The sequence below is a fragment of the Lepisma saccharinum genome, chromosome 11 (genome assembly GCF_977018435.1).
Source record: "Lepisma saccharinum chromosome 11, izLepSacc3.1, whole genome shotgun sequence".
Lineage (NCBI taxonomy): Eukaryota > Metazoa > Arthropoda > Insecta > Zygentoma > Lepismatidae > Lepisma > Lepisma saccharinum.
In genome coordinates, this window is record NC_139239.1 from 24,088,919 (window position 1) to 24,100,194 (window position 11,276).

At 39.1% G+C, this 11,276-nt stretch overlaps 1 long non-coding RNA gene across 1 annotated transcript; it reads left to right on the forward strand.

Moving 5' to 3' along the window:
* The first annotated feature begins 6,655 nt into the window (after positions 1-6,655).
* LOC145995177 (uncharacterized) lies at positions 6,656-10,997 on the forward strand. Its single transcript, XR_014442417.1, has 4 exons — positions 6,656-6,720; positions 9,923-9,990; positions 10,518-10,679; positions 10,915-10,997. It is a non-coding gene; the product is annotated as an uncharacterized LOC145995177 (long non-coding RNA).
* The last annotated feature ends 279 nt before the right edge of the window (positions 10,998-11,276 follow it).

Sequence of the window (11,276 nt, forward strand, 5' to 3'; positions counted from 1 at the left end):
AACACCATTCGTCTTGGAATTGTGTAATTGGCCGTTTTTCTTTCTTTCAGTTGGAATATCACGTTATGAATGAAAATGAGAAAGGGAAGTGGAATGAAGAAGACATGAAAAGTGCAATAGAGAAAATTAGGACATAAGTATTATCGATTAGGAACATGTAAACTTCCTGACTGCATAGGTCTACCTGGGGCTCCTGCAGAGTCTGCACCTGGACCGTTCACTGTGTCTACTTCAGATCATCTTCAACTTGAAAGAGATGGTTCTCTTAATAATGGACACTCATGTCCTGTGACAACACAAACAAATCAAGATAACCCTACTTCATTTAGACACAACACCTCAGACGCCTCACGGACGAAGTACTCCACAAACTTCTTCCAGAGTGTAACATATTATCAATTAAATTTCCCCACATTCTTCCAATTCTAAGAGAAGGCTGACCGAAAGGAAAAGACGGTGTGAAAGAAGTGAAATTTTGACGTCAAGCACACCTACAAGACCAAACTTGAAATTAAAGCAGCCGATTCCAAAGAGAAGAAAGCAAATTCTGAAACGAGAACCCACAGAGATGTAAGGAGTAAAAAGATAAAGTGCCAACATAGCAAACACACGGTAAACTCTTCTCACTAGACTAAGAAAAAGAAGGCGACAACAGGTCTTAAGTGGAGTTCAACGGACACTTCAGTTACACAGTGATGAAAATTTAGCTACCGGTAATACGAGTACAAATCAAACTCCATGCTTCATTTGCCAAGATACTTTTGATGAGGACTGGATACAGTGTCTTAAGTCTGACGGTTCGGCCCATGTTGACTGTGCCGATACTATACATTTCCTTTCATACTTGTGATCATTGTGAGGAGTGATTTTATAAGAAAACACAATTTGCTTACTTTTTATGTTCCTTAATCTTGATAATAATGATTTCATGTTTGCTGTCCGGTACTGGGAGCCTGTATTTTAAATGTCAGTTTTCACTTGATTTATAACCACTAATTTTTGTCAGTTCCTTTGCGTCTTAACATTTGTGTTCGTGATAACTAATAAATAACTTGTGTAGCTATGGTTTGGCCATCTTTCTTTTTCAATAAACAATATAGTGTTTAAAAAATACTTTAAACATCTTAGGTGTCCGGTACTGGGCTACCTTCCCCTAATAGATAGTCGAACAACGTATTAGCTAGAGCCTCGTACCGATGCAAACAGGTTCAAACATTTAGCCTGCCCGGCCCCTGGTAAGATTCCATGTGGAGGTACATTGCACCGTGGTTCGGCACGCTCCTTAAACTGTACTTCCAGTCTCGACTAGCCCAGTCTGTGCATAAAGCGGTCTTCAACTTCGGGCAAATTTTCTCACAAGTTACAAATTCTTATCATACAAAACACTTTTGTTTGCGTTAAGGCCACTTTGTGCTCTGCTAGGCTAATTGTGACTGGATCTACAGTTTCAGGTTAATACGAACCACTGCACAATGTGCCTTCCCCGGGAATCGGACCCGCGATCCCGTAACAGCTTTACCTTACATTAGGGACTATTGACAGTGAAGAGTAAGGGACAGCAAGGTCCTCCTGCCAGGACCCGCATGTGAGGAGGTCCTTCTCCAAAACATCACATACAGAAAGTATAACGTATAGTGCTGTTTTAACATTACACTTGGAAGGACATCTGTGTGTAAATTCTAGAATAAATGTCTCCAAAGTAACAACACGTTATTAGGGCATTGTAGAAATGAAAAGACGAAAAATTCTAAACGCAAATGAGTGATTTGAAGTAGTTCCTTTTGAATATATTTTACGAAATGAAAGAAAAGATTGTTTGAATATTCCAATAGAGAAAGCCAATCCTGTAATTTTAAAATAATTACCAGGGTGATATATTCATTTCTGATCTAGAAATAAAACGTATAGAATAACATTTTAACTTTTCCGAAACCCTTTCGAATCTCATGCATCTCATAAATGTGTAAACTCTTTTCTTTTTCTTCTTTTTTTAACTTGGTTCGTGCTGTTTCATTGAACATTTGAATAAAGAACATTTCCTCTTCGGGAAAGGATCTTATGGGACAAAATAATAAAAAGTGAAGACTTTTTTTTCCGAGAAGATTTCTCTGTGGTTGGTTTTGATGGGGGTGGTTGTGGAAGGGATGTTTCCCTTTTCCCAACTGTTTCTAAGATGGAATCCGGAGGATGAATTGTGGCTTTGACACGAGGTTCCGTCACACAGCACAATCAATAACTTGCTTTCCATTTCTGGTTTTCCGTTCGGAATCTCTCTGTTTGCATTCCGGCGGGCGGGTAAGTTAATATGAACGCAGAATATCCGATTTCGAATGTAAATCTGCTTGCTTTGCGGGGAAATCTTGGAGTTTTACTTGGGGAATTTTATCTTTCTCTCTCCTTTCGTGGTTGATATTACTGTCTCTCCTGTCTGTCTATTTCCATCCCTGTTTTTTAGGTTTTCCTGCTTCTCCTTTCTCTGTCTTTCCCTATTTTTCTGTCTCTCTCTCGCTCGCTTTCCTTCTCTGCCTTTACTCCACCTCTCTCCCTCTCTCTATCATTCTGTGGATGTCCCTCCTTCTCCTCTCCCTCTATCTCACAGTGTTTGTTTCTCTTTCTCTACTCATTCTCTGTTTTTATCTCTTTTTCCTCTTGTGTATTTCGTTCTTCCCTATTCTTCCCTCTCTCTATACTTCTAAATCTCTCTCTCTTCCTGTGTATTTCCCTCTTTCCCTCTTCTTCGCACCACTCTCCCTCTCTGTCTCTCAGTGTGGAGGGTGTATTTCTTATATAATGGAATTCATGAAGGGACACACATAGAACACGCATACTCAGGCCGGGACGCCCTGTGCTAACTACTCCGTCAGAGAGGTCGGCATAGCTAGCTACGTTACTTAATCTTTTCTTGTCTATTGTATGCTAAGTACCCTATACGCTACCGCTACAACCTCAGTTGTAGGTACAGAAAGAGACTTCTTGGTCCTTTTCTTCGTATATGGATAGGGGTCAAAAACTCTCTTGCTACACGTACGACGACAATTACAACCAGTGATGTGCCGTACACTATAAGTTTACGTCTATATGTGTTGTCTACACGTAATCTACGCGTAGAATACATTGGGTTGTAGTTTACATAGACTACGTAGGCAATCTAAAGTACATTAAAATTAATTTTCAAGGCTTTCATTAAAGAGAAGTGACATTTTCAATTATATTGGTTCCTAACGAACTGACAAGAATCCTATTTACAACAAAATATCTCTTCTCTTCTATCATAAACTATGGAAGAAGGTATATCGTATGCAAAAAAAGGCAACAGATGGCAGTCGTGAGGGAAAAATGGTATTTTTCTATAAAACACTAGAATATTCCCTATGTTAGGTTTTTCATAGTGAGAAATTGTTCGAATTTGCAAGGAAGAGTACGAAAGGTTCTTGTCACACATTGCCAGCAGATATGTAGTATAATTTTCTTTTAATTCAACAGTGCTCTTTGCTAATATATCACCTTTTGTCATGTTGTTTGCATAGATAACGTCATCTACGTTATGACATATCTGTTTTTGTCACCTACTTTTTTATCCTAGGTTTTCGTTATTTTATATTTTTCTGTAACCTTCGTATCCTCTTGAAGCTTCGGCAGAAAAACACCACGTTTCTGAACCTTTTGTGTTTTTCTGCTTTTGTCAACTTTTCCCCCTTTCGGTCGTAGGAGCTCGGAACCAACAATGTGCTGTGATAAATCTTTCACTGTTTTTGAGCGACTTTTGTGCATTTGGCGACGGAAAGTCAACTTGGGAGGCCAATTACTGAAGGAACATGTTACGTACCGGATGAGGGTAGAACTATTCTTTTCACCCCATTCTAACGCAACACGTGTGCTTGAAGAAGCTGGACCAGGCAAAAGATGGACGCTTGACCACCAACGTCGTAACTTCAGATTCCCGCGCCTAAAAGTCAGTCCGTTGTATTCGAAGTTTCAAGCTGTCTTTATATAGTGGCAGAACGAACAAACAAGTACAGTCTACCGCCAGTTTTTGAACCGACAACACCTCTGCGACAGTCGGAGTAAAGATTCGGGACTTTGTCTTTTTTCTACCGCGCCGTGTATTTTATCCTGCGTGAGTGAGTGACAGTGACTAGTTATACGAATACGCAGTGTTAATTAGTGACCTGTGCACTGTATTCGCGTTATTCGTTTTGTGACGAGGAACATTAATACAACTATGGCGGGCTAAAATCAAGAGAAGGAGGGCTATGGGTCTTCCTAGCCTGCATGAAGCCGACAACGCAGCAGATCATCGCTCAGCGTCGCGACGTCACACCACTAAAACGCCGCCACAAGCACCACGAAAGCCACAAATGCCACAAACGACGCCCACAGCCCGATTAGAAGTCATGAAATGATACCGCCGAAAGCCGCCAGTCGAGACGCCGACGCCCGACGAGAATTCTACGGAGAGAGAAAGAGAGAGAGAGAAATTGGAAGATGAAGCGACACCAGCCCACACTTAGATCTACCGTCTAGAAGAGAAGATTGAGATAATGAAGCGACACCTACTGCGTCTTGAGACGACGCCGACGTCCCGCGTGAGATTAGCAGCGAGAATCCACGAGTACCCCCGGTAAAGGAACTTCGCCCGTTTTTCGCCGTCCCCCCAGAAAGAGAGAGAGAGAGACGATGCGAAGCAATTACTCGCTCCATTACGAGGCCGACAAGATAATCGCCGTGATGTAGAAGCGTAGAATGAAGGTGTGTCCAAGAAGATTGCGAAGTGCCGCTACGAAGAAGTAGCGTGGGGAAGTGTTAGTGTCGCAAAGAGGACCGCGGGTTAACGTCACGCCGCCGTTTAGAGGACTACGATAAACGTCGCTGAAACGTCTAGAACGCCGAGATGGTATAGTATACTACTGTTAATTTTCTATATGTGTGAGTGATCATATACCCAAGCCTCCAAAGATCGGCCGTCGGACGAAAAGATACCAGTATTTAAAATTAAAAGTCGCGAAGGTATTGATTATAATTATTTCTCGCCAGCATCATCTAAATTTCACGACAATTGCTAATTCGGAAGATATATTCACAGCATACTGTTGTTTTTCCACGCTCTGCGCCGAACTGTTGAGTAATAATGTTTATTTATGTCACCTTATATGCTTTACTCGGTAAATATTTATTTAAAACGGCATAAATCGTGTATCTCTTGCAGAGATCACCTCTCAAGTTTGCTAAGTGAGGAAGTAAGTTAAGTTCGTGCTATTTTTAATATATTCATACATAAGTGTCTTCACTTTTCAGTCTGTAAACATGTGTGCCTTGCAGTTGATATCTAAGCCTAATGTTATTGAAGTTCCAAGGCGCATTAGTGATAATTCTACAACAATTATTTAAATGTCTAAATAAATTGCAAGAATAATAAGTTTACGTGTCATGCCCGTTGGCAGAATGTAATGAGCACGCGCAGATGAAAGTTTAGTATCTTTAATTCTAAGCAAATTAACGTCTTCGGGCGCAGTTTAATATTCATAAGAAAAACTAAATATTGCATGGTGTCTAAAAAAGGGCCAATGTATTTATGTTAATGTAATTATTCCCCTGCGGTATGAGAGAGTGTGTGAATGCTTGAATGATAGTGAGGGGTTGTGTAATCCGTCTATTTTTGTGTGTTATATAATATACATTTTTGTTATTTATGATTTGACTATGATTTGTGTTCATACAAATAGTATACTAATCCTCATAACTACTGGTATTTATATTTTAGTTCAACGTTAAGTCAGCAAAGCATTTCTGCTGGCTAACATCAATTATTATTATTATCTACGTCATTATTATTATTATTATTGATTATTATTATTATTATTCAACGTCACTTTATGCACGAGTCGGCTATTCGTCGGGGGTAAAAACCGATCCGGTCACACGTACCCGGGAATCAAAACCGTTAGCTGGGCCCGACACCTAGGAAGGGGACTTCGGTCTCCGGACTAAGTGTCAAACCTTAGGTCATGTACTAAAGGTCCCGGTGAGAACGTGTATAAAATAGTCTATGTGTAGAATGTAGAGTATCGTTGTTTACGTGCAGACGCACATCATTGGCGTGAGGCTAAAGCTACTCCCTACACATTGCAACTCGTAAAGGTATGGCCCCATACATTCACAATATCGTTCAGTTTGTGGAGATGATGTGGTTAGCTGGGTGAACCACAGAGTCAGGGGCATTGCTTGAAAAATTCCACGTCGTAGTCACACGCACAACGGATACTTTACACATCTTCGAGTGCTGCATTGTCCCTTACAAAACTACCAATTCTCGTTTAACATTACATTCTGTTATTAAGGCTCAACTATATGGAGACCATTTCCTTGCATGTATTTTCATTATCAGGAAATAAGAAATTTCCTTTGCACACACACACAACACCATAAAGAACCACACGAATGACTGAAGTATCTTCACTCACTTTTCACATCTTGTATCATCTGCAAACAATTACACATTCACTCTATACTCATGCATGAAGGTCGATGGTACGTGATTTCACGATAGTTTTATTAAAGAGAAGGGCTTTTATCACGTTCTACTGGTTCCTAGTTTATCTAGAGCATCACCTCTGATATAAATTAAGAGGAAATCGCTGCAAATGCCAGTCACTGCAGAGGACTCCAAGAAACAAGGAGCAGTATTCTACAAGCACAATGGCTTCAGTTGGAAGAGCTTTGGTACGATACATTTATGAAATGCCTTTATAATATCAAATAATAAGCTTAAGCTTCCAAATACTTTGATTTAATTTTTGTTATTTAGCGTCGCTTTTATTCCACTTTAGCTAATCGCGGCGATGGGGACGAGTGATGATATGATGCAATTGTTGATGGAGCACTCACAAAGAACAACCATTCCCCTACTGGGATTGAAACCCAGGACCTTTGGCGTCGTAGCACACAGTGCTAACCAATCCGCCACGGAGGTCAAATCTAACTTTTGTTTATATGCATAGAAAGGTACAAGGTAAAGCTATTCGCTGTGTCATGAGTGTGCAGTTACGGCTTCACACGTAATCGATATCGAACGTGGTGGAGGTGGTGTACCAGCACCAAGCATGATCACCTTACCCCTCGCCACTGACTGAGCAATCCCCAGGGCCGCTTTATGCAGGGACAGAGGAAAGTTGATCCCAGGGTTGCCCCTGATTAGAGGCTGGGTGAGTCCTTGAGCGGCTATCTTTATGCAGGGACATTATAGGTAAAATTCCCATCTGAGATCTCTCTCCAGGAAATTGAAATCGGATATTCGGCGTGAAAGTCAGACAGCCTACAGACTGGACAACCGCGACTCATTTCTGTGTATGTATTTATTTATTTATTTATTTAATAGAAGATTCCAAATACAGCGTTAGCCATTTAACATTGGAACGTTTTTATAGAACATAAGGACAAAAAAATAATAACATAATACATCAAAAATAATAACATAAAAAAATTACATGTGGTTAAGAGACTTACATATTTTTTGCTAACTTTCTTCTAAAACTGTCCAGATTTTCAAAAATGTCTATTTGGCTTCCTAGAATATTATATTGACTGGGCAGTCTATGGAACAGAGAGCGCTGGATGACGCACAATCTCGGCTTCTGAGAGGCAAAAAGTTGAGTGCTTCTTGTTGAGCGGGCAGGCACACGAAAGTGAATTTTCTGAAAAAGTCGGTCACTTCTGATGTTGCCATTCACTATTTTATGTAGAAATATATGGTCAGCCTGTCTATATCTCTCTTGTAAAGTTTGGTTATTTAACATTTGCAGGAGGATGGACTTTTGCACGTGTTTTGTGGACGGAATTCGGTGTCGAACAATGGTCAGGAAGAAATTTAGGACGGAATTTAGTCTATATGAATTTGAGGGGCATGCCATAGACCAGATCGGAGAACAGTATTCAATTTTAGGTGACAGAAAAGATTTGTAAAAGGTGCCGAGGGCAGTCAAGTTGTTTATTTCTGTGAAACGATAGAGAAGACCGAGCATACGCATTGAACCCCTTGTGACTGTAGAGATGTGCTCAGGAAAGGAAAGTTTCTCGACAAATATGACGCCCAGGTCCTTTTGTGCGGCAACTCTTTGAACACAATTATTTCTTATGAAATATTTAGTATTAAATGTGTTTTTCTTTAAGGAGAAGGTCATCATGGTACATTTTTGAGGGTTGAGTTTTAAGTTCCATAATTCACACCACTTTATTAGAGAATCTAAATTCTTTTGCAGAAGTGTCATGTCACTGAAATTGGAGATTTTACTATATATTTTGCAATCGTCAGCGAACAAGAGAAGGTTTTTGCATGAATCGGAAAGATATTCTGGAAGATCATCAAGGTACAGGATGAAGAGGTCCAAGAACACTGCCTTGAGGTACACCAGAAGATACAGCTTGATAAGAAGAAGACATTCCGGAAAGAACAACATTTTGTTGTCTGTTTTGGAGGTAGTGCTTGAGCAGAGAGAGAAAGTTTCCATGAATATTGAAACGGTGGGATAATTTATGAAGCAGGAAATTGTGGTTTATAGAGTCAAAAGCTTTCGAAAAATCCAGATATATTACATCCAGTTGATAGTTTTCAGATATAGAGTTGATAGCGTCAGATAATAAAATGCTTAAGTTGGTTAAGCAGGAACTGCCTGGTAAGAAGCCGTGCTGTGCTGTATTTATATATGGAGAGGTAAATTTGTAGAGTCGGTCCTTTATTATCTTTTCACAGGCGATAGAAAGTGGTGAAGGAAGGGAAATATGTCTATAAGAAGAAACGGCACACTTGTCTCCATATTTATATAATGGTACCACGTTAGCATTTTTCCATGAATCTGGAAATGTACCGTCATTGAAGCATCTGTTTAATAAAATAGAGAAGGGAATAGCGAGAGAGGAAGCAGCGTTATTTACGAAAATAGAAGGGATTTCATCAGGACCATTGGCGCGATTTTGAGGGATTGAAGATAGGATGTGTTGCACTTCTTCTGGAGACGTGGAGAGAGACGTTAGAGAGTGACAGCAAACTGGACGGAGGTTGGGAAGGGATGAAGCCGGTGTATTCGAGGTTGTATTTATGGAGAAAAAAGAGTTAAAAAGATTAGCTTTGTCAGGGCCCTCTGCGCATACTGAGTCATGTTTTACTTTCAAAGGTATTCGGGAATTTTGCCTCCTTGAGTTGATTAGTGACCAAAAACGTTTGGGATTTGATTTGATATTGTTTGTGATGGCACCGATGTGTTCCCTGTATTTGGTCTTCTGCAGTTGTTTAGAGTGACGTCGTAAGTCGGTGAAAGTTTTCCGTGTGTATTCATTAGGAAAATGTTTCCAGAGATCCCAGGCCTTTTTTCGGTTTAAAAGGGCAAGCAAGAGCTCAGAGTCGAACCAGGAAGGGTATTTATTGATTCTGCTAATCAAGTAATCTGTCTTAGTTATTTGGGCACATGGAAAGAGTTTTCTGAGCCACATGAGCATCGCTCTGTAAGTTAAGCGTTCTTTTTTATATATTTTAGTGATGTGGAGATGTTTCTGAGTATCAAGTGTTGTATTGCTCCGTCGAAAATCTTTCTGTGAATCGTGGCTATATTTAGGTACTTAGAATTTAAGAGGCCGATATGAGAAACACAATGGACAATGTTGGAAATTCCAACATATTTTTGCAATGAACTAGGCCAAATTATTATGCTGGCCTTCTTCCTTTCTTCACCATGCAATTGCATGCAGACATCAAGCTGCAATATGTCCTTCGAAATCCTAAACTGAAAAGTTTCACATTACTGCCTATAGCTGTCGCTGGGCTATAAAATATATTGTGAGACGAGATTTAATTAAAAAAAGGTTTCATGTTTGAAATATTTGATTCTCAGTATGAACAATCTGTAACATTGTAATGTATTATTCATTTCAGTTGCTGTATTTCATTGTTCTTGGGATATTGGTGATGACATTTGCTGACCATCAGGAGGAACATCACGAGTGAGTTTATCAGATGTTAAGAATAAAAGCATTGTAGAAAATTAACCCATATCATCCATTTATGTTTCAGATTGAAATCCAATCTATGAGTATGATTCGTATGTGAACTGTATCTACGGTATAAGCAGAAAATGCAACAGGAAACGATTTTGGGCTAAATTTAATTTAACATTGTATGCGCTTGCATTTTGAACTTATTGCATAACTAACCGTGACAAAACTTTAGAAAATGCACTTGTAAAGGTTGGTGTGTGTAAGAGATAGTTTGTTTATAAAGTAAATGTTTCACTTAAGGAATTTTTAGAGGAACAAAAATGTTGGACAGAAGTTTTACATACTCTATTTTCGAGAAACAAAGTAAACACGTTGTTGCCATGCGATAACTTAAAGTAGATCTTCCAAATTGATTTAGAGTAAGTTCATTCCATTTCCATGTATATTCATCTCCAAGAAGTTCTTACATGATAATCATAATTGCGAGCCCAGTACTTTGTACTCTGCATACATTATAACATTTCTCTTTGAAGGCACAAGAAGCATATTGACCACCATCCTAAACATTTCCACCACAAGCACCCGTACCACCACCACCATGATCACACCCATGAACACAAGCACTACGAGTCTCACCACCATCTGCACCATAAGAAGGAGGAGACCCACGCACACAAGAAAGAAGAGCATCACTGGTGAGTACTCTCTTTGCGATCTTGCGATTTCCGTTAAGATAAATATTCAAATTCAAAACTTGTTAGATAGGTTTGTCGATCTTATTATTGTTGCAATATTAATTCGATTATAGATAACATTGTTTTATGAATTATATGTTTGTATTTCATTATATTTTCTTGCACTAATTTGCCATGCACCTAAGTATATTTTTCTCGATTGCAAAATTAAAATCATGTTGCTGTCTTCTTGCAGAGCGATCAACATATTTTCCAAGGAACGACAAAATCTAACTACATTGGATTATTATATGCGCTGTTTTCATTTCTCAATAAAAGTTCTACATTTGTAACAATTATTGTTTCTATTCTGTGACCCATTTGAAGAAAGACAACGGCGGTTTTCATTGTAAAAATAACATAAATATAAATAACGTGCCATTCAAGTACAGTGGGATTCATGAGTATTACCGTGCAAATTGTCCATGACTATTTTCATTATTATTTTTTTAAAAACCTATGTGTTTTTAAGCGATGGATTTTTATGTATGCTGGTGAAAAAGTTGTCCAGCTTGTTTTGAGTTTCCTTTTAATTCTTGAAGCTGTTATTGGGTCAAA